The 23,611-nt window shown below is 36.1% G+C and overlaps 1 protein-coding gene across 6 annotated transcripts in view; it reads left to right on the top strand.

Moving 5' to 3' along the window:
- KCNIP4 (potassium voltage-gated channel interacting protein 4) overlaps positions 1-23,611 on the top strand; it is a 382,078-nt gene that overhangs the window by 265,301 nt on the left and 93,166 nt on the right. The gene's annotated exons all lie outside the window — the stretch shown is intronic.

Raw genomic sequence — 23,611 nt, 5'->3', positions numbered from 1 at the left:
TGTGGGAGATGAAAGTACTGTGCTGGGGAAAAGTGACTTCTAAAAAAAAATGGGCAGAAAAGAGGCAGAAGAGTTCAGGTGGGTTGGATTGCACTTCATTCCCTGAACTGCTCTAGGGATAACCTTACAGCTAAGCTGCTTGAAAAAAAAAGTATTTGCTGGTGTCAATAAGTGACAGAAAATGAAGGGCATAAACCTATAAATACCAAGCAAAGGAGATTATTCTCTGCTTTGGTTAACCATTATTATTTAAAAATAGTAATATGCACTGAATGTGGTTAGTTGCCTGTCCTGCTGTTACACAGCTGTAACATAAACCATCCAAGAAACAAAACTTCAGGCACAAATAACCGTTAAACAAAATAGCTAAAAATAAAATGTAGAAGTTCTTTGAATAAAGTTTTAGACCATAGTGGGATAAATGACTGCAGAAAAATAAGTTCTTTTAAAACTGTCTTTTGTGTCTTGGTCTTTTGTTTTTGTCAGTAACTGAGGCTTTTTCCATCAATGAAATACTGTGTATTCTGGTTTTGATGTTATTCCAAAACATAGATCAATAAGATCTGAGGATTACTGAGGCTCCATCTGTTCTTGCCATGAATAGGAAATACTACAGATGATAGTGAGCAGATGTATTCTGCCTACTACAGTCATGCTCAAAACCATGGGAATATTGGATTGAAAAGGCAAAAACATTTTATTTCTAAATGGCTTTCTTCAGTCTTTGCCAGACTCTGCATTTGTCTAACAGACCTCTCAAAATAATTTTATTTTTCCCTAAGAATCTCCAAAATGTTTGGGTAATTCTCTTTTCTGTTTGCTTGGGGAAGGAGGGTGTGGGGGTATGGGATGTATTCTGTGGGATTTTTTTGCTTGAAATTGGCACTGTTCACAGCCCAAGTGGAAGGCAGTTTCACATCCAGTCTAGAAAAACATATACTATTTAAACAAATTAGTGCCTATAAATTTGTGCCTACACTTCCTTTTTTCTGGCGTAATAAATTCTGAGGAGCATTGTGTACCTTGTTTTTGTTGGTTTTGGGTGCCTTAAATGCAGAAAGGAAGTTGAGCAGCAAGCAAGCAGCTTAAAAATTTGTATGTCTGTATGGTAGGTGCCCTGAAGGTGATCCTTGCTTTGCCTGAAATACTGGGTGGGTTTGAAAGTAGGTCTGTCCCCTTGAAGTGACTGGTGAACTGCAGCAATAGAGGCAGCAGAGAGATAGAGACCATCCTAGTTTCAAAAGCGTAGTACCATGATCTCTGTGAGAATGGCAAATTTTGTATAAGTTGACAAGCACTATTAGGTACTTCAATTACAGATATTCTGGTTTTGGGTGGTTTTTTTTTTTTTTGGTTGGTTTTTTTTAGGGTTTTTTTGTGGTTTTTCTTTTTTTAGTTTTACATTTAATACTGAAACTGAGGTGAACTTGACTGAAGTGCATGCTGGCATGACAAGTGTAGCTGCTGCTACAGAATGGGTGAGGTGAAGGATGAGAGAGGCTTTGAAGGATTGGTGTTCCTGCTGAATTTGTAAGACTTGTGAGCATAACTCCTGCCCTGTTATATCTGAAGCTGTGACTGTTGGGCATGTGGCCTGTTTTGTACAAGGATCAGAGCCTGTGACAGCTCATTCTGATTTATGACATGCAGCTTATGGGGATAGAGGTCAAGAGGTGAATTCAAAGTGGCAGAAGTGTAATGAATGTACTTGGACAGCAAGGGAGATGGAGAACTCTCTTCTGGAAGCTAGCACAGCAAAACAGAAAGCAGGAGTGAGATGTGGTCAAGAGAGAAAAAAAAAATTGTGTCTAAGGTAAGTGATTAAGTTGGTAGAAATAATAAGGTAAACTCTCCATGAGGGCTTATGCTGGGAAGTGGTGAAGTTTCAAGACAGTTTTCTAAAAAAGGCAGGAAAAAAATAAATCTCAAACTTTTAAGGAGGAGTTTCTTCAATTCGTTAAAAGGATTGTTGAACATGTGATGACAATGAACAATGCTTACTTTGGTGCTACATTTATCTGAAAGTTGAAGTCAGTAAATTTGTAACTAGCTTTTAATTTTTTGATGCTGGGGGATTTAACAGTATAAAAGCTGTATTTTACTCCATGAGCAATCATCCCTGATGGAGAATCCTATTCTGATTATCTCTTCCTTTTTTTTAACACTTTTCTCTTAGAAAAAAATGCTTTGCCAAATATTTGGAAGTTTCCCATTTAGTTTTGTAACTCACCAGTATCAGGTATGTCCTACTCTTTTCTCTGGTTTTCTGAAGCAAAGAGGATATATAGTAATACTGAATGATTTTATTTTATATAAAGTTGGTCTTTTGTAGTCATTTGCCTATGTAAAAATGTAATAATGAAATAAAAAGAAAATTCTGGCTCAGACAACTGAACTATTTTTTTGTTTAAGTCACACTGTTAACGTGGAAAAATGTTGATCTCACAATGATGAAAGAATTACACCACAGGGAAAGTTGGCAGCCATCATTATAATGCTGCCACATGCTGCTTCCTTGAGGCTGTAGGGAGGAGTTTAAACAGTTTGATGGTGATACTAGCAGATAAAAAATCTGTAATTAGATCATATTCAGTACCTTCACTGCTGCTCCTGCAGCTCACATGTGGTAGTGTGGGACTACCTAGGCTGTTATTATGGCTCTGAACCCTGATACAATAAAGCAATGGTACTTGAAGAGTGGTATTCAATCAAATTCCTAATTTTAATAAAATTCATGCTAGGCGTGATGATTTAATAAATTTTGTCTGTCCTAAAAGAAAAAAGAAATATGGTGTTTAGGACATACTAGTTTGCAAAAGTAAATCACTATTCTGATTATTTACAAGCCTCAAATTCAAAGTTATATAAGATTAGTGACAGCTTTCAGTCTATAAGCATGTCTCTTCCTGATCCAACACAACACTAAAGGGGAAACTTAGCTTAAGCTAAAACAAATTGATAAAGAAGTTGGAGACTTTTTGTATGTTGAAAAGCTAAGATTTTATTTGAATTATTTTTTCAATGTGTTGTGGGGTTTCAGTCAGCTGAAACCAAGTTTTCCTGAATTACTGTTTCATGCTATTTAGTTACTCTCCGTTAATCAGTTAATTAAGCACTTGAGATAAATGAGAAAGCGTTCCTCTTTCAAGTTTGTAAATGGTAAATGTTTTCTGCCATTATGGGGAAGCTATTTTTTTTTAATAGTATTAGGAACAGGATTTTGCAAATAATAAGGACATGCTATAGCTTCTGTGGATGTGAGTGAAAGCATACTAGAGTATGTTCTGAACAATGATTGCAAAATATTACTATTCTTATGTCCTTTGGATAATTTTTGGAGTAAGAATAAAGGCTATTTTTAATGGCAATATAAGAAGACAAGGAAGTGGGGAATGCAGTTATTTGATGCTGCTTTTTAAAAACCCTTCAGCTAATGCAAGGTGATATGAATTTTTATATATTTGTTTTTGTCTGATGACTTTTGCCATTTTATTCTTAGCTCATAATTTGGATCAATTGCACTAAGATTTTATAACATTAAAATGGTTTTGGGTTTGTTTCTCTTTTTAGTTTTAATTGCAGTCTTGCATCTTACAGTCTTACATCTTGAAGTCTTAAGGGAGAAAAGCCAGTCCACACTCTATTTAAATGTCCCATTATATGAGTAATGCTCACATGTAAATGGCCTTTGGGGATCTGTAGATTTGATTCTTTTGTGGTGTTATTTATAGTTTTTGAAATTATGACCAGCTGAGCCACTTAGAAAAGCAAATCCTACTTTTTTACTGGAGTCCGTACTCCATGCTCTGTTTCACTGTGTGTTTGCTGGAAAGATAAAAATGAGGAAAAGACTGAGAAAAAAATCTTCTCTTGACTAACACTCTGAAAATCAATAAATCTATATAATCAATAAAAGGAGTTGACTTTATTTATTCAGTTAATCAGTGTTACAGAATCTGTGCCCATTTTTCTTATTCATGTAACATTAGCAGTGGACTAAGAATTAAAAGAGCAGAACAACACAACTAAAATATTTGGAGTGTATTTTTTGCCTGAACAGGCAATCTTGTTGGTAACCCTTGTGCATTCTAAAGTCAGCTTGACTATTTCTCTGAAAGTATTTTTGGAGGAATGTAACATAGAGCAAGTTATCTCTGAACTGTTTTTGCTTAGCAATAGCAAAACCAGGTGCTTCTGCATCACTTTTTAGAAATGTGCATGTAACCTCACACATCCTGCAGTTAATAGATAAGCACTGCAGTGTTAAGCAGGCTTTATGGAAATAATGTGGAAATTTGTAGGAAAAAAAGTGGAACAGAAAGCTACTAGTCCATGACCATCATATTCAACATATTGTTCCTGAGATTCTGAGAAGAGTCAGTAAACTAAGAGCAAAAGCAGACAGAAAGAAATGCTGTCAGAGAACATTGATGTGTTAAAAATTGGTAAACAAAGACTCCTTTGGTACTTCAGAGAAAGGACTAAGCTTAGGAAAATAACAAACAAACTCATTTTTTAGATTTTCTTTTTCTTAAACTAGAGCAGTGACAAGAAGGGGCTATGAGTCACCAACAAAACCTCCAATGGTAGTGAATAGGAGAGATTTTTTCCACATTGGATGGCAAACAAAGTTTAAAACAAGTTAGAACAACAAAATTATTTTAGGTAATATATCTTTAACAAGTAAAAAATATATTTTTTGATATACTTTCAATTTTCTAACATAAATTTAATAGTTTTTCATCAACTACTGTTGATTTGTGGGAGTGGCAGTGTCATCTTTACATGAATTGATAAGAACTTTGCTTTTGTGTTTCGCTTTAAAATTTTGGATTAAATATAATTAGCTAGCATCTTTTGTAGCATTTCCAAATATATCAATATCTTGTCTCATTAATATGTGCTTTTGATTTTGGTCTGTTTTGATCATGATTCTTTTTAATATTTGAGGGTTTTAGTCGCATACGTAATTTACTCAGCAGAAAATTACTTCATCATGCTACTCTGTGGAATGGAAGTTATTCTGTTCATGTGTCTTGAACAGAAGTACTTTAAGTATAATTAAATTTTAGGTCCCGCTACTCTTTATACTCCTTTAATCTAGCTGATCTCTAAAGATTGTTGTAAAACATGTCAATAAGAGAGCTGTAATAATAACAAAAAAAAAAAAGTGATTGTGAATTTCTTTGAAACTTAGAAGGTTTTTTACTAACAAAAAGTGCATCATGGACTAGGACCTATATTATTATGTAGATTGCAGAAAAACACAGCTTATAATGGGTCTTAGAAACTTTAGAAGGCCACACTTTCTACTGAAGTATTTTGTCATATTATTCAGATAAACCCCTGATCCTGCTGCTCTTCAGGCAGTAATGCATCCCTGTGACACTGTCCAAGCTGCAGTTAAACTTCTAACAATGCAGCCAGGCACAGAATTCAGAAGCTCTGTATTTCTGCTCCTTTCTGTCTGTAGGTAACTGTATCTGAAAGTGTGCTTGCACTTGAAATATTGTGTCGAGGAAATCACAGTTTGGTGGACAATGAGCTGGATAAACAAAAAGCCTGTTTGGATCAGTAGGCTTAGTGGATAATGGGTTGTTCTACCTGGAGGCTGATGACAAGGAGAGTCAAAAATGTGTCCTGAAGCCTGTCCAGTTTCACAGCTCTATCAATAACCTGCAAAGATATGTGCTGTCAACAGGATTGCAGATGATGCCAAAACTGGGAGAGCCACTCTCCAGAGAGACCTACACAGGTTGGAGGAATGGGCCGGTGTCATGAAATGCAATAAAGAAAAACGTCAAATCCTGCACTTAGGAAGGAATATGTGCAATAGCTCTGCTGGGAGCAGCTCTGCTGGAAAGCATCTGGGGTTCCTGGTATACAGCAAGCTGAGTGGTTCATTACTGCCTTGAGTAAGTCTGGGCTGGGAGCATTCACAGGAAGGGTCACAGCCAATAAGCAGATTAAGGAACATGACTCTTACCTTCATTACACTGATCTAGAGGGCTGCATCCAGTGTTGGGTTCTCTAATACAATGTACTGATAAACAGGAGTGAGCTCAGTGGAGACCCTTAAGCTGATGGGGAACTGGTGTATTTGTTTCTTAATATTTTCACAACATGCAAACTTCTGATAGAATCTAGACTCATTTTGCTAGTACAAAGCAGAAACATATCTCCATTCTTCACAACAGCTAACATAATTTCTAGTGCCTTGTTTCAGAAGAATGAATTTTGAAAGTACTGTTTAAACCTAATTATGTTCATACTCTAAATGTGAGAGAGGATTCTGCTTTTCACTGGGTAAAATGAATTCCATCATTAATTAACTCTGTTGTATTCATTTAGAAGAAGATTGTGTGCGGTTGTAGGAAAATAGCAAAATGTACTTGCTCTTGTCGAGTTTGGCAGTTAATTTAGCAATCAGCACTTTTTGAGATCAATGGCATTGGATGCTGCCCTTAATTCTGTAGCAGCAGCTGACCTCCAACATCCAACCATTACCAGCACCCCTTGGTGTCGCCTGTGCTCTCTCTGCTGGTGTTTCTTCTGGTAGATCAGAACTGCTCAAAACAGCCCCACTGTCTTCGTACCACCCTTGGCACTGGGAAAGCTTTCAGAGCCTAAGAGCTGGTATGCACAGAGACTGTTCAGAAACTGAATTTAATAACCCTTCCTCCCTCCTTGGACAGTGTAAGACATGTTTGGAAGCGTGTCAGCATGCATTCCTGCAAGCTGAGTGTATGAAGCTGTTAGTGTGCTTTGGTTCGATTGAGTGCAAGTTCAAGAGCTGTGTTTGACAGCAGGATTAAGCAGAAGCAGCTTTGCTTGATCAAGAGAGCAGGAAGAGTGGTCTGTGGGTGGTAGAGAATACCAATGAACTGCAGAGAGGAAAGAATGGTGTTATCTCACAGGCATCTATTCATAATGAGGTGGATTTGATATGGAGTGTTTTGGGGTTTCCTTGGGAAATTTATTTTGTTCAAAGTGAGCTAGCATCCCCTGGGGGTGTTAATGAATTTACAAGTGTAAATTTTTATGGTCTAAAATACCAGTATAAAGAGATTTGATGTAGGATTAATGCTCTGAAATCTCACCCCTGTATTGTAACAGCAAGAAACTCTTATATGTTCTTTTAAGCCTCCATTTTCCTTAATGTTTTCAGGGCATGTAACCTCATATCTTACACTTTTTACAGAAAAATAAAGCTGGTCTATGACTTTAGGAGTGTTGCTTGTTAACTGCTTTCCATTAATGGACCTAAATTTTTCGTTCTTCATCATTCTCTGGTTTTGCAGAAGTGAGCTGATGGACTTGCCAGAAAGTGCTCACTTTTTTCTTTCTTTTTTTATTTTTCCCCTAAAAATAAGTGGGGCGGGAGGAAGCAGTTTTGGCAGTATGAAAAGAAAGTTCAAACAAGCATCAGGGATTGAAAGGGATGAGCTGCTTTCATAAAGGAGGTATGCTGTAGCATGTGACAGAACTCTGCAGGATGCTGGTTTCACACCCATAACTGCAAGAAGCCTCAGTGGCTGACAGGAGTGCCCTCAGGTGCTGATGCTCCTGTCCTGCGGTGGCTCCTGCAGTGCGACCTTCAAAGGGAACTGATACGTTTCAACAAGGAAAGCAGGTAAACAGTGGGAACTTTGTAAGGTCAAAGGACAGATAGCAGGTTTGAAAACTTCTTTTTGTTCATATTCCAGCAGAAGGGTTCAATGGTTAGATATGTAGCAAAACCAGCCCTTGCCCTGAAAAAATTAAGTCATGATGCACTCCATTAAAGTAACTCAAACTACAACTATTTTATTTATGAATGAGTATTGAACACATAAGAGTATAATGCAGTTTCACTAAATGTATTGTACATTTTGATCAATAGATATTTTGGCTTGGCTTTTCAGCAAGATTTCCTCTCCATATCATGGTGAAGGAAAAACAATATAGAAATAAAAGCAATGCACATAGTGTATTATCATGATTTTCAACTAGACTGCTTGACTACTGTAATACCCAGTTAAAGGAAATTTTATTGACTGACTTTTTCCATCCTTTATGAAGACAAAGATACTCCTGGTGCCCTATGCATTATTGGAGTCACTCAAAGCAGCTGCCAATTACTTGAAGTTATGGAAACAATTCTTTCACTTTTGCTTGTGTCTGTATAGCTCTTACACAGTGCGATGGCTTCTTCCTGCCAGAAAGTCCCCAAATTTACTGTTTATAATTATTTTACTAGTAAATAGAATTAATTGGATCCTGACTGGCTTTTTTTTTTTTTTTTTTTTTTTAATCACAGTAAGTATCAAAAGGAGAGTTATGAAATATACTTTGGTACCTGGCTTATCATTGGGCTTCACTGATGAGACAGTCTAGGGTTTTGACATGGATTTGTGAGTCTCCTGGTATGTCATAAAGATCAAGAGAGATTTGTGGTCTTCATTAACACTTTGTCATGCTGAAGGTTAGGTGTTTCCATCAGTTAAGAAGATCCTATTGCAGCCGCTAAAGCTGTGTCCTTTCTTTTCTTATACTGTCAAGTCAGTTGTGATAACAACACATGATTATGATTTCTTAAAATCATTCCTACTCTTGTGTCAGACTCATATGCCATGTTTTTCCTTTGAGGCAAGTTAGTTTATATGGGCAATAAAATCCAAAGGTACTAATACATTCAGATTTATCTGCAACTTTCAGTGTCATTAATCATGACATTTTAAAGTTTCTTTCTTATTGAAGTTCTAGTAAACCATATAATCTTTTTGAATACTGCTTTTTCCTCTGAGAAACTTGTTCACAGTTCCCACCACACCAACCAGGGCTGCAGATTACTATTCACAAGTTATGGTACTCTACCTGCAGCCCTTTTCACCAGCAAGTTATCTTTTCACCTTCCCTCAGCAAAATGTTCATATGAAATTTAATTCATCTCCTTTCAGACAACATTGAGAGAGTGCTACTGGATTGCAAGAATATCTTTAACAGAATTTCAGTAATGTTTTCTTTGAAAAAAGTTCATATTTTTGTTTAAATAAGAATTGCTGTTTCAAATTGCTACACTTCTGAGTAACATTAACCAAAGATACACCATTAGAAAACATTGTAATTGAATTGATTACTGAAGGAAATCATAACCCAGAACAGAGATATGTGCACATGTTTTTCTCTTGTTCCAGTGGGTAAAAAATAGTTTCCATGCCTTTACAGAGCTGAGAGTCCTCTCTACCAGCTCTGTCTGTGTATTGTAAATCTTGTATTTCTTGCTAAAATGTCAACACATCTATTATAGATGTTCTCTGGTCAGTCAGGTAATTTCTATTTATAAGTGTCTTTTAAAAGTATATGAATTATGCAATTTACTGGGAGGAAACTATTCTTATCTCATATGAGAATTTGAATTTAAGATGCATGCCATAGGGGGCATAGCAAAAGTTCTGGGTGAACATAAAGTTTCATTAAGAAATAGGACTCATAAATTATGTAGTTGATTAGTAATAATACAGTTTATTTTTTATTAGAATATTAATAAGTAATTAGCAGTAACAGCCAAAAGATTGTTTAAGAGACAGCTGAAGCATTTCAGCATTGTCATTTAAATCAATAATAACACATTAATACCATATTAATTAATTTAGATGTTATTATGGTTACAATTTATTTCAGGTTAGTTGATATCTGGAGATATAAACTAGATTACAAATTCATAGTATTTCAATTAGACACCAAGCTTTCATTAATAATCAAAAACTAATTCATAGAGCCCATATAAGCACGTGCTTTGTTAAGCTGTGTGTCGGTGGCACAATCTTTAACTGCAGTAGGTGAAAACACTAATTCAATTGAAGCAATAGCAAATTTATTTCTGATGCCTACTGATGTCCAGGAATTCATACACTTTGAAGATTTTATTTGAGATATTCAGAGAAATAAAATAGGGAAATAAATGCTCTCAGAGTTGGATTGCTCACACTTTTTACACTTTAAATCAGAATTACTTTTTGGTCTTTTCTATCATGTCTCATTTATCATCCTAAACATATATTAGTGCTGTCTCAAATTTTGAGGCCATTGAGCAGAGAAGTCATGAGGTTCGAAATGACCTGGTCATGATGAGAACACTGGAACAGGCTCTGAGCAAAAAGCAATGTTTGAAAACTTTAATTTTTCTGGAGAACAACAAATCAAACATACCATACCTGCTTTCAAGAGGGCACCAATAGCAATGATCCTGCTGCTCTGCCACTATTTCCCAGCATGAAACTTAGTAGAACAAGGATGACCCACACAGGCAGGATATGTCTGAAACAAGAATAGCAAAAGGTTACGAATGTTCACATGTCAGCTTACAGCAAGATACCAATCAACTCTTGTAAGAAAGGAATTATAAAATGCAGCTAAACAGCTGGAAGAACCTTTCAAATAGAATTTATTAATAACTGATTTTTTAAATTTATAAAATATATTACATGTTCTCAGGGATATTTCATTCATTGGCAACTGGTTTTGATATAAAGATGCAATGGGAATGTATGGAAGTAATGCATAATTTAAAATATAATTATTTTTCTTAAGCTGATTTTTCCTACTGCATAAGAGAGTGTAAAAAAGCTATTTAAAAATGTATTATTATTTATGAAAATTGTTAGTATAATGCAGCAGCAGAAAATAATGCATTTGTTTAAGTGTGGATGTGCTGCTGCTGAAACAGCTGGGGTTACTGCACTTCAGTTATATTAGTAATAAGAATATAGAGAATTGGAAAACAGTATTTGAAGCTTTGCACAGTTCCAGGTCGGTTCAGTATTTGTAAAGTGAGTGGTCAGGGCAGGTTTTTTCTTCACAACACCATGATAAAGTTTCTGTTCTGCATTTGTTTAGTTAAGTGCCTCATAAAATTTAAGGCATTTTGGCAATATACTTGCTGAAATGGAAGAAAGGGTGTATAAAAGAAAGCCACTAAGCCATTACAGAAAATAATCTTTCCTACTATATTGACTATTTTGCATTCTGTACTTAAATAACCATACTAGAAAAAGAAATAATAGCCTAATAAAACATGCCAGAATGCATACATTAAATCTGCTAGGAGATTGGATATTAATGACTAAAAATTCTGCTGATTAGACAATTGTCTTTTGAATGAGCTTTTGTGTATATCGGCAGCTGTGCCCAGACGTCTGCAAGAATGTTCTTGCTTGGAAGTTGAAGGCCTTGCATTAGTATAAAGTTGGATCAAGCTCAGTTGACGTTAAAAGGCAGAGAGTATATCAATATTAACAAATATTGATATCAAAAATAGCCTGGTAAATTTCGGCTTTCTTTTTTATTTTTTTTCTTCTAGGAGGGCCAGTAAGAAATCAGTGACCCACCAAAATTGTACTTGATGGGAGGGTGAAATTGCCCAAGTCCAGATACCACTCATTTCCCACTGCTTCTGCTAAGGGAGAAAAGCAGTTCCCATCCCCAGTGGAATAATGAATGCTCTGGGGAAAGTGACAAATCTCTAGGAGAAGAGTTGTAGTTTTCTTTTTTTTCCTTTTTGCATTTTCCATTTGTCTTCAGTCAGCTATTACTGGCTGCCTGGTTCACTCTACCCATGTATTAGCAATACAAGCTGGTATTTCTTAATCTGTATTTAATGCATGATGAAACAACATAGCATCAAAGGATGCTCATTGTGTTATTCTGTATGCAAGAATAAAACAAAAAAGCAGGGTTTTTTTTCCTGTTACCATTCTCAGAACTGGTATTCAGCACAACACCTTGCTGCATGAAGACCTAGTTTCCTTATTAGCAGGTGGCTAATCCTGTTGCAGTACTTACCTAACAGAATATATGTACTGGCAAGAACAAAAAGCCTTGACACAATGGCATAATACTGTGCCACAACTGCACTGCAGCTATCTTAGCAGAGATTAACATGTACAGAATAAGATGTAAAACCACACCTGAGTTTTGTTTACTTTGCTTTATTAATCTGAAACAAGATAGATTAGAATAAGGCCTCAGCATTTTTTTTAACTTCATTAAAGCTGTTTCACCTTCCAAGTAAAGAGAAACCTTACTTTCTTCTACTAGTTCTATTTGGAGTAAGAATTTTAGACTCAGTGCTGCAGTCTTCACTGCACAAAGCTATGAACACCAACCAAGGCAGTGACAAAGCATGGCTGAGAAACAGGATTTTGTAGGTTTTTTTTAGCCAGATTGATTCTTCTTTGTTGCAAAGACCCCTTAAGGAAAAAACAACTTTATATGAAGTCCCCTATAACTTCGTAACTCTCCATTATAGGAGGGTTAATACTCCACAATGGCAAGTGGTGCATTCTGGAGTCAGAGTTTATTCAGAAGAAGAATAGCAGTAGCACATCACTGGAAGAAGATAGTGCAGTGCTACTGCAGTGCTTGTAGGTTTAGAGTTCACTGCAGTGCTAGGTAACATTGCTCAATCAATATTGGATTTATAGATGCTCCACTATGTACATGCAGATTTTAAGTAGACTAAGTGTTATATTTGGGGGATTTGTAGGTTAATTGTCTAGACAAAACTTAGTAACTCTGGTAACTAAGAAGAAAGAACTTCTATTTTAACTTAAGTTTTGTTACTTAAAGAGTCTCATCAACTGTCCATCACTGCAGCTACTGACAAATGAGGAAGAGACTATTGAAAAGGGTAGTATGTTCTTCGGTTATATTTAGCAATTCCAGAGGGCGAGCACAATCAATGCTTTTTGAAATAAAAGTAGGATCACCAAATATTACAAATATGCATGATCTTCATTGATTTGAGCTAGTCCTATGGAGGTTTTCCATTTTTTTGGAGATAAACTACTTTAATCAGTTTTTCTTTTATTTTCCTGCAGTGCCACATTGTAAAACATAATCATTTTTATTTTGCTCACCAGCAGAACTGAACAACAGAATTAAAAAAGCGCAAGCAGAACTCTTGATGTGTCAGCAGTGGTGTCTGATGTGTCCACAAATGTACAGAATTGGAAACCAAACTCTGATTATTAGCATAAAAAGACTTTAACTGGTGGACTGTGATCTTCAAACAGATAAAAAAAAGTGGTGGTAGACGGAAGAAACAGCAAACACAACGGAGATATCAGTGCCATTAAATTTAGGATCACTAGTATTTTCTATTCATTTACAGCTTGGGGGGCAATATAAAGAGATTTAACAGATGTACCTAGTAACTTTTATAGAGTCCTGGATGCACAGCTAGAATGATTACAGCTGTATGGAAACGGCTGTTCTTAATTCTGAAGAAAAAGAAAACAGTAGATAAAAGATGGCAGACTGATGACAGTGGTGGAATATTTTATAGAGCTAAGTTCTCAAGCTATTGCAGTGCAATAGCAATATAAATCTTTGGTATTTATTCCGCAGTTGACCAGCATTCCAAAAATTGAAAGGGTATTTATTAGCTTCTGTCTGTTACAGTATGTATAAACAGACTGCTGGTTTTCTGCAAGTATTTTGTGTTCATTGTATAAGCATGTTGGTTAATAGGGCTTCTCAAATGTTTGTGACATATTTGTTTCTATATTAAAGGTTATTATGAAGTAGAAGATATTTACATGTACTCCATGTGTAAACTTTTTTGTAGAAGATGTATTTTTTACTGACAATGTAGCCTTGAATGAGAGCATGAGTACTTCTGTCTGTGTAAATGCAACTGCTGAGAGAAAGAGTGTGATTTCTTCCAGGTCTTAAACATCCTCATGAGCAGTCACTGTTTCTCAAGTGGTTCTCCTTTGCCAACTACCTGGCCTTGAGCAGCAGCACCAGTTCCTGTCTGGGGGAGACACCAGAGAAATGTGCAGCTATGTCTGCGACCACGTGTCTCATTTAAAAATATTTATTCTTTGCAAAACAGCTCTTGCTGTAAAGTGTTACAGATAGCCCTAAAGCATTAGACATTCATGTGTGGTGGTACCTGCCTTTTCTTCCTTTGCTTCAGGAAAGCTGTATTGCAGAGATCATTGAACAAATCATTAAGACTGTGGATAGAGATGCAGCTGGAGTCTGGCAGCTGGATCTAATACTCTTGAGCATGTCCATGTCCTTTTTCCTCTTCCAGAAGTGGGATAAAATTTTCTGTCCTGTCAAATTTTGTCTGAGAATTTTTACTCACTCTTACTGTTTGTCAGCACAAGGCGTATTCTGGAATATACTGATTTAATCACTAGGAAGTTTAGAAATGCAGAAGTGAGCTGAGCACCATTCCTTCATGCCTAGAGTATGTTAATTTTGTTTTCACTGGAGTTTGACAGTTGCAGAGGGGCTGAGGTTGTTCTGACTGTTCATTTACTTCTGTGTTTTGCTTTTTTCAAGTGGCCTTTGCTGCTATATGTCCCTGAAGAACATAAAACTACCTTAGTTTTTTGTCATCCCATCCTTACCTCCTTCAGAGAGAGCCTGTATAAATAGTACCTTGGGGAAGAAAAGACAGTATCTTGAATTAAGGAATTTTTTTTAGAAAAATCTTGAGAAATATGTTTTTTTTTAATTTAATTATCCATAGAGAATGTCTTCCAATGCACTCTATTGTATAGTGCAATTTGGGATGGGGAGAAATTACTGTATTTATTAAAATTGTGTAACTATTTTAACTTTTTTCTCCAGCTACAATAAAAATATATATAGTTCTTAACTTGATACCAGTGAGAAACTTCTCTGGGGATCAGTAATTCCCTCAGTCTGCTAAAAGAGAAACTCAGTTCAACAAATAAGGCAGAAAGTGTTGCTTAACCTTTATTGCAGTTGCATTCTCTTTCCCCCAAACTATTAAAAGTGAAAGAAAACAAACTTCTGGCAGTGAGGAAGCGAGACAGACAGTGCTTTCTGTTGGTTTGTGACTCAGAGCAGATACCTCACGTATCTGTTTGGTGAGTTAGATGGTGTAATTCACTAAAAAGGAAAAATGTATACTAGACTTGAATTCACCAAGGGTATTTACCAGTTGGCTGAACACCATATAACATTAACTTATTCCTTCAGCTGGGATCCAGATCAGAAAATCTAAGGAGTATCTTTCAGAGGTACTAGTTCTGTGAGCATATTCTGTATACTTATGTTAAGAAATGTAAATCAGACTTCATCATAAACCATGTTAAACATGCTGAGTTGGACTGGACTGTGTTGTTTTGCTGCTGCGTGTGAGCTCAGGGGCTGTGTATTGCACTGAGTCCCACACGGTAGGAAATGCTGCTCCTGCTTGGCTGCTGCGCCTCTTTGCACACATCTGGTGTGACAGCAAGTTTTGAATACTCCTGGTAATGTCTGTGTGCTGATTATGACACTTAAAACCCACCCAGGATTAATTTCCAACTTTGTTGGTCTTTCACCATTTGAGTCTGGCTTTTGTCCTGAGCCTGCACAGCATTGCCAGTCTTGGTTGTAGTATTGCTACAACCATGAGATAAGTAGTCAAAAGTTAAATGAGCACTGCTTGCAAGGTATTTTGAGGACAAAAGCTCTGATTTTTTTGGTTTGTTTTTTGGGGGTTTTTTGGGGGTTTTTTTTGGTTGGTTTTTTTTTTGTTTGTTTGTTTGGGTTTTTTTTGTTTTTTTGTTTTTTTTGGGTTTTTTTGTTGATTTGTGTTTTGTCTCAGTTAAGATTATCCTTGACAGCTCGCATAGACAGGGCAGCAAACTCTCAGACCTGTTCAGGCAGCCTCAGAGGAGCCTAATTATTCTCAGTGTGCTTCAGTGAAAGCCAGCATGTGTCACTGTCCTTTTAACAAAGAATAAGTTTGAAAGTGGACATTACCCAAAACAAACACCAGTTGCAGTGTGAGAATGGGCTGAGGTCTGGGCACACTCCTGGGGATACCTCCTGAAAGTGAAGGGATGCTCATGTTTATTTGTTTTTAAGGGACAAACAAGGCATAATGTTTTTAAACAATTCATATTATTTTCATGAGGAGAGGTTTTTAATGAAATGCTAAGGCTATGGTTGGCCTGTCATTATAGAATGTTGTTTATCACTAATTGAATACCTAAAAACTAGTTACTAATTTTTTTCTATATAACTATTTTGCCTAATTAGAATGAGTTCAGAAAAGAGCAACGTGTTTAGAAGCTATGGAAATTGCTTCTGAGCAGATTATGGGAATTAAAATTCATAGCCTGGTGTGCAAATGATTACTGGGGCAAATGACTCCTGAAGTATTAATGACACTAAAAATATTCTTCATCTTAAAAATGGCAGAGAATGGATTAGAAATCCAGCCAGTTCCAAATCATGTTTGTTTATCGGGAGGAAGACACGAAGGCATTGCATTTATGGGATTTGGATATCGCCATGTGCATATCAAGAAGCATATGGAAATGAACTTCTCATTTGACCCACAAATTTGCTGTACATAGTGTACATTTGCTTGACATATCTGCCTATCTAAGCTATAATCATGGATTGTATAGAAGGTGTGGTAAACCCTGCAAAGCTACTAAAGAAAAATTTGGTCCCTGCAGCAGTATAGCACAATCAAAAGTGGTGTCTGAAGTTTTGTTGAAGGTTCAAGGGTGTGTGTTTCTGTATTTTGTTGCTTCCCTCATTTCAGCATCTACAGGAGCCTTATGCTGCTGTGCTTAGTTGGACATTGTAATGATTCCTCAGGGAATATCTGCAATCTTCCTTTAACTTACTTAAGTGATAAGTCATTGTAAGCTCATTGCTCCTTTCAGAGTTTGGTTTTATCCTAAAGCTGCTTTCCGTTTTGCCAGAACAGCAAAATTGCTGTAGCAGAAAAATTTCCTTTGTATTCTATGGCTCCTCAAATATCATTGTAGGTTCTTACATTGGAAGAGGGCTGTGAGCCACTGTGTTAGGTGCTGAAAAACATCACATTATGCCATTTCTTTCAACCCCTTCCCTATAAGTATTTTTTTTACTCTCTCTTTTGTGAAATAATGCTCACAAAAGCTTTAAAATTCCTGGACTGTTAGTACTTAACACTTTCAATGGCAGACTTAAAAGGCTTAAGAAGCCCCCTGAGACTGTCAGAGTGGAAGGTCTGAATGAAAATAAAAAGAACAGAAATTTAAAAAGAGGGAATTAAAAAGACAATAAAAGCTCCTTTACCTTTCAATGTGGAGATTACATGCATATATATCTATCTCTGTATCCATAAATACATGGCTTCCTAGATGTATGGGCACATGTCAGTGGATATAGTCATAATTTGGTTAACAGAAAATGACTGAATAGGAACCTGTGAATGCTGCTACTCTGTTCTATCTTTTCTACCAGCTTGATCTATTTGCCTCCCAGTAGATTTTTATTTACGTGAATGAAGTAATTGATAATGGCGTCCTCTTGCTTCAATGTATAATTACAAAAGTAATAGTGAAAGAAGAAACTCAGCAAGTCGGACATTACCATGTTTGTTCCAAGTGTGAAAAGACTGAAGAAGACAAGGGACACAGGCAAAAAAACCTGTGTTTTCTTATAAGCAGGAAAAGCATATCTCAGAGGAAGGTGGGTCTCTAGAGCTAAGAAAGTAGTTGGGTGTGATTGGCCTTTAGTAGCTTAGAAATTTGGTAGTGGCCATTCCTGCTGCAGCAATTATGATTTAATACAAAAAAACCCTAGGTCGGAAGGCTGAAGACACAGTTGCATAATTTAGAGGTAATTTCATTTGTCAAACAAGCCAGTGGGCCTTGCAATAAAACAAACCAGAATTTGATTACTAAACTATTACTAAATTTAATTTAACCTTGTTTAGGAAACATATAGCTGCTCTGTAATCCTTTGCTAAAGCTTAATAAATTAAAATGCTACTGTTACTCCCATGGACATTCCATTTAATTTACAAATCACTTGTACACTAAGTATTTAATACATATTTGTATAACATGCTGTATCAATTAGATTTTTTTGGCAAATAAATCCACCTGTGTTATTTTATGCTGGGACTTGGCAGTGGTTTTCTTGTGGGATTCCTTTCAGCTCCTGTTTTCAGATCAGTAATGGCAGCAGTCCTTTGATATAGATCAAAGCAAGAACAAAAGCTTAGAAGCAAGTGAGAGTCATAAGGTGAAAATGAAGAGTGGAAAAAAGAAATTAAATCCAATGCCATAGCCTAGAACCTTTATACAGCTATAACTACAATATTATATTAGTGTAATTTTTTTCAGAGACCAAACCTTTAGAAGCTTGGATATCATATTTTCTTCCTTGATTACAAACTAGTGAAATTTATCTTGCCTGTACAGATGTTGAATTTTTCCTTTCTCAGCCTCTATTCGCTTACAGTCATTAAAAATCTAGGGCACTTAGTGTAAATATTAAAGATGATATATGAAGCCTGACAAATTTAATCTTGCATAATTACACTCTACCTTGCTCTTCTGGCTAGCAAATGTTTCCCTGCAATTCTTTCTGGATAAGTAATCTGCTAGTGCAATATTGGGCTTTTGAACAGGTGCAGCACTGGTGAGATGAACAATCTGATTCCATACATTAGCATCATTTCTCTAAGCATTTTATGAAAGTTACATGATGTTCTGTGATTAGCTGTAGCAGCCTACAAAGGAGGTGTTACACTCAAAATTATTCTACCCTGAGACTAATTCTTGAAAAGATATGTGTAAATTAATTTCTTCTCCTGGTTCTTGAAATGCTTTATAGTAGACATAGTTTTCTTCTGCAGATCAAAGACAGAAACTTTTCTGTCTAGAAAACTGCAGTTTATTGCCTGTGAGTGAATTTCTCACTGGCTAACTAATAGGATTATGTTCATTATCCACCAGATAAGCTCAGGTTTGGCATGAACAAGAAACTGAAGATATGGAGTTTATCTGGCCTGTTTGTAGGTGCCCTTTCTGTGTTTATTTGACCATTTCATTCTCTTCTGGCTGTCTAGCATGTCCCTCTGGAAGAAGAGAGTACAGAAAGAAGGGCAGCTAATTAATACTTCCAAATTTTGTTTCTATTTCTAACTCATCCGCAGTTTCCCTTTTCAGATACGTTGGGGGAAAATATCGAATAGAGTCTAATGAGCTGTTACTCCCAGCCAATTAAGACACACACACGCACACACACACATTAATTGTAACACTGTGCAGATTTTAACACCTAGGAAGGCAGAAAAATTCAAGTCAATTAATGACTAGTAATACATCCTTGCCTTGAAAATGGTTCAGTTTTGGTCAGCCCCACTGTACATTAGACAACTGCAAATCCAGAAAGTCTGCACAGAAATTAAAATCATTCTCAGTATAAAGAGAGAAGTCTGAAAAGACTGATATTGTTTACAAGCAGATGTTAAAAAGAAAATATAGTGAAAAGACATTAAACAGTTCAATGTACTAGGGATCAGGTAGGTTGCCTATAAGAGCCAAAAGAAATTTGAAAAGATGAGTTTATAATTTCTAGTAAAAATTTCTTCTAAACATGGAAAAAAAAGTTATTGAAGAGAATTGAGGAAGAGAATTAAGGGAATTAAAAGAAAATACATGTCATCTTACTGTGCTAATTACAATGACAGATATGATCCAAAACTGACTGGATTAGTATAAAAGGAATGTGATAATACCAGATAATTTTGAAAGGAGTAGGTAACCATATTAAGTTGCAGGGAAATTTTATATCCTTATATGCTAGTAATTGAATTCTTATTTAGGTATTATTTACATATTTCTAGTATTTAAAATTGTTTTATCCCTTAGTTGTTCAATTCTTAGCATCCTGTTGTTATTCTTAAGCATTTGCTACTTCTTTTGCTGTGTTAAATTAGATAGAATTGTGTGTCTTTAAATGGCAGACTTTCTCTGTTCTTAGCCAACTTTGAAATTAATGAAATTTAATTTCCTATTGCTTAGCTTTACAAATAATATTTCTGAGTGTTTCTGAGTGGTTTTTTTCTTAGGGAAAATTGATTGTATTCTACAAGGATACAGCAGTCAGTTACAAAATGTACTTAGTGCATAACACACTGTCTTATTTAAGGTGTCCTTTTTATGTTATTTGCATCTCACAAATGATTCTATTTAAAATGGTTAGAGTAGCCAGTAATTAGTTGGTATTGTTTGTGGAAAAATGTTGGGACTCCAGAAGTAGATCATTCTTGTAGATGCCACTAGTATAGACATATCTACTGTTTCCAGCTCAAAACTCACTTGGGGTTTGTGCTTCCAGGTAATGTATATCTCCTACAGCACTTTAGCACAGGTGCCTCTTGAATATTTACTTAGGAGAGAGAAATTTGTACTTGTTTTTATGCAGAGGTCCTGAGTTCCAGCTGAAGCTCTCTGCTCAACCAGGCCAATTGTCTTCCCCTCAGCTCATCTTTTAGCACATAGGGAGCAGCCTACTCCTGTGACTGTCATATTGCTTCCTTAGGGCACTTCCAGCCTCCCTGCACTCCTTCACCCTTTAGGACTGCCTCCAACAGGATTTTTTCAACCTTATCAAGCCAGTGTCTGTCCAGAAGTCCAACATGGCCTTTCTGCTGAGGTCCCTCCAGAGTTTTCTGATAATTTCACGATTTCACAATTTTTGAAATTGTTTTATGAGAATTTCTATTTCACAATTGCTGCCCCTGAGATGGACTACAAGCACCCCATTACTCAGCAGGTTCAGTGGGACCTCTCCCCTCATCAGCTTCCTCACCAGCTGTGGCAGGCAGTTATCTGCCACACACCAAGAGCCGTCCAGGCTGTCGGCTTGCTGCTGTGTTGGATTTCCAGGAGACATTTGGCAAGTTAAGGTCCTCCATGAGAGCAAGGGCTAGCAATCATACTTCTCCCAGCTGCTTACAGAACATTCAGTGTGCCTCTTCATCCTCATAGGGTGGTCTGTAGCAGGCTCCCACCATGGTATCTGCCCTCCTGGCCTTTCCCCTGATTCTCACCCATAAACACTCCACCCGGTTGTCACCATCATTGCACTCTAGATGATCAGGACTCTAACATACAGGGCTACCCCACTGCATCTCCTTCCTTGTCTGCTTCAAATCTGAATGGAGAATAATTTAAGGACAGTGGAAAGTGCAATGTTTAGATGGGATAACGTCATAACAAATTCTAGTACTTTTATTTTTCCCTCTGTGCAACCTAGTGAAGAATCACAAGGAAGTTTCTCCAAGCTTAAATGTATTGCTCAATCACCACCAGAATGACTTGCAAAGTCAAAAATGAAAGCTGGATTTAGGGAAAGAGAACAAGCCAGAGCAGTGCTTGGATATTATAAGATGCCATCCCCTGGTTTCATTTTTTTTTTTTCAATTTTATGTAAAAAATGATCTTTCATTTTGTATCCAGGAGGGATATCTTATGGAAAAATTCTTCTTTCAACAACTTTCAAAATTTGTTTGTACAGTCAATACAGGCACCACATAAGAATGTGTCAGACAAATATTTGTTTTCAAATTATTGAAAAAAATAAGAAGTGTGTGAGAGAATTTCCAATGGAGTTTGAATTTAGAAGGGTTAGCATGCAAAGAGTTGCTGTACATATAACAGCTTGTTCTTATCTCCTTATTCAAGATTGATTAAATGTTCAAATGTTTTGTGGCATAGAATTTTTTAATTGAACTTCTTCCAGAAGAATTCACATCTCCAAGTAATATTGATGTTTTAATCTGTTGCATGCCATATTGAAGGAAAGATTTCATGTATCACTTCCTTCTCCTTTCTACATTGTTCTTAACCTTGCTGCTTTACTTTCTAGGGTTAAGGCTTGGAGACTCATGAATTCAGTGTATGGTTCCCCAAACTTGGAGAACTATCATGAGAAACAACAGGAAAAGTCTATTTCTTTTTTTAAGGAGGTATTCTCTGAAGTCAGTAATCAGTTACATTAACTCAAGTGGATGTTCTCAGCTTTTTTTTTTTTTTTTTTAATTTAAACATTCTTCTGTAACTCATTTTCTGTGTAGGTAGAATTGGCTCCTAAAACTCATCAAATTCATAACTTTTCTCCCTTTCGTCTTCTTTAAGAGGTCCAGGCCTTTCTTCTTGTGTGAAAGCAGAAAACAAAATCTTGGCTGTCTTTGGGGCCACTTCTTGCTGGGTGGCTTTCACTTGTCAGTGGGTTGGCACCTTCAGCGGTAGAGCAGAAGGGCCTCTGTTCCTGAAGTGGGCAGCTCAAGAGCACAAGGCAGCCTGAACCTACCGCTTGAAAGGAGAATGTTGACTGACTGATTTCGCCATTTTAATAATTTCCCTAAAACCATTTATTAGAGATAAATAAGGTGTCTTTCACGGCTGTACTGTGAGTGTGGCATTATATTAGGATTATTGTTTCTGCAATATTGTAAACATTTGTTCATGCTTTGTAATTGAAGAAAAAGAACACAAATTTGAGAAAAAGAAAAACCTAAGTAGGAATAGCCTCAAGTAAAAAATAGAAGCCAGAGATGAGAATGAGGTCAAGATTGACATGTCAGGGCCTTAAAAGGAGATTATATGGAGTACTTAAGAATTCTGTGGGGGGAAACAAAATGTTACTTTTCTTTTAAGAGGAGAAGAACTTTACAGGAAAATGTATTGAATCATTAATACGGAATATGAGGTAAAATAATGACATATTTGGAAGGTGCAAATGTGGGATAGTGTATTTGGTTTGATTTATTTTTACTGTGCATTCTTCTTATGACACTGTTTCATCTTTACAGGTTAATGGGAAAGTGAACTGACACTCAGACTGAGAGCATATATAAATAATACAGAACTCACAACATTCTAGTATGAAATACCCAGAAGTGTAAAATGAAAGAATATTCTTGCATATATATTGACTAGATATAACCTAAAATTAACTGAAGCACACACATGCATTTTTTAATGAATAAAAATATATAGATTCTAGAGTTCTGTCCTTCAATGTGTACAGCCCTTAAAGAAAAGCAGAAAAAACTGATAATAAATTATATATTACATTTTCTTTCTCTACATAGTAGCCCATAAACAATGCATTGTTAATGTTACAACTTGCTACACTAATTTAAAATTATAATGGCTTTTTGAACAAAAATAGAAATACCTGAACTTCTTGATAGCAAAACTTTTTCTAGTCAAAAGATTTTAGCAACCAGAGTAGTTAATACTGGACATAATTTATGTGTTTTTCTTAGTGCTAGAACATATATTTTAATTATAAAAATATCTAAAATATTTTTTTCTAAGGCTTCCCTTCGCTTTATTGTTGTGCTTTGTATAGAAATGGACAGGATTTATTTAAATTTTTAGGATGTGCACAAGGGTAAGAACTTAGGAAAAACCCTTGTGTTGGTTATACATGTGCTGTAAAAATATTCTTCAGAGCATATTCTTCACACTGGGTATCCTTTTGGTAGTCACATTAATAAACACAATTAGTTTTATACAACTAATTGTGTTTATTAGTTTTATACAAACTATCTAATAAATCAGCTGGGATTCTTTTCCCCTGATGTGTAGCCTGGGTAAGATCTTCCCAGGAAAATGCTTAATACCCATTAATTCATATCAGAGTTTGGGGTTCAGCACTTTTAGTGCTGAGGCAGAAAAGCACTGTTTTGTTTCTTACTCAATAAAGAATATGTTCCTCCCGGCCATGGATCAGGAGTTTGGGCAGTGCATGTCTATGTCTCCTTGACAGCGCAATATTTTGCTAGCTGGCG

This window comes from Taeniopygia guttata, chromosome 4 (assembly GCF_048771995.1).
Source record: "Taeniopygia guttata chromosome 4, bTaeGut7.mat, whole genome shotgun sequence".
NCBI classification, from domain to species: domain Eukaryota; kingdom Metazoa; phylum Chordata; class Aves; order Passeriformes; family Estrildidae; genus Taeniopygia; species Taeniopygia guttata.
The sequence above is the reverse complement of the archived record's forward strand: the minus strand, read 5'-3'. Positions and strand labels throughout refer to the sequence as shown.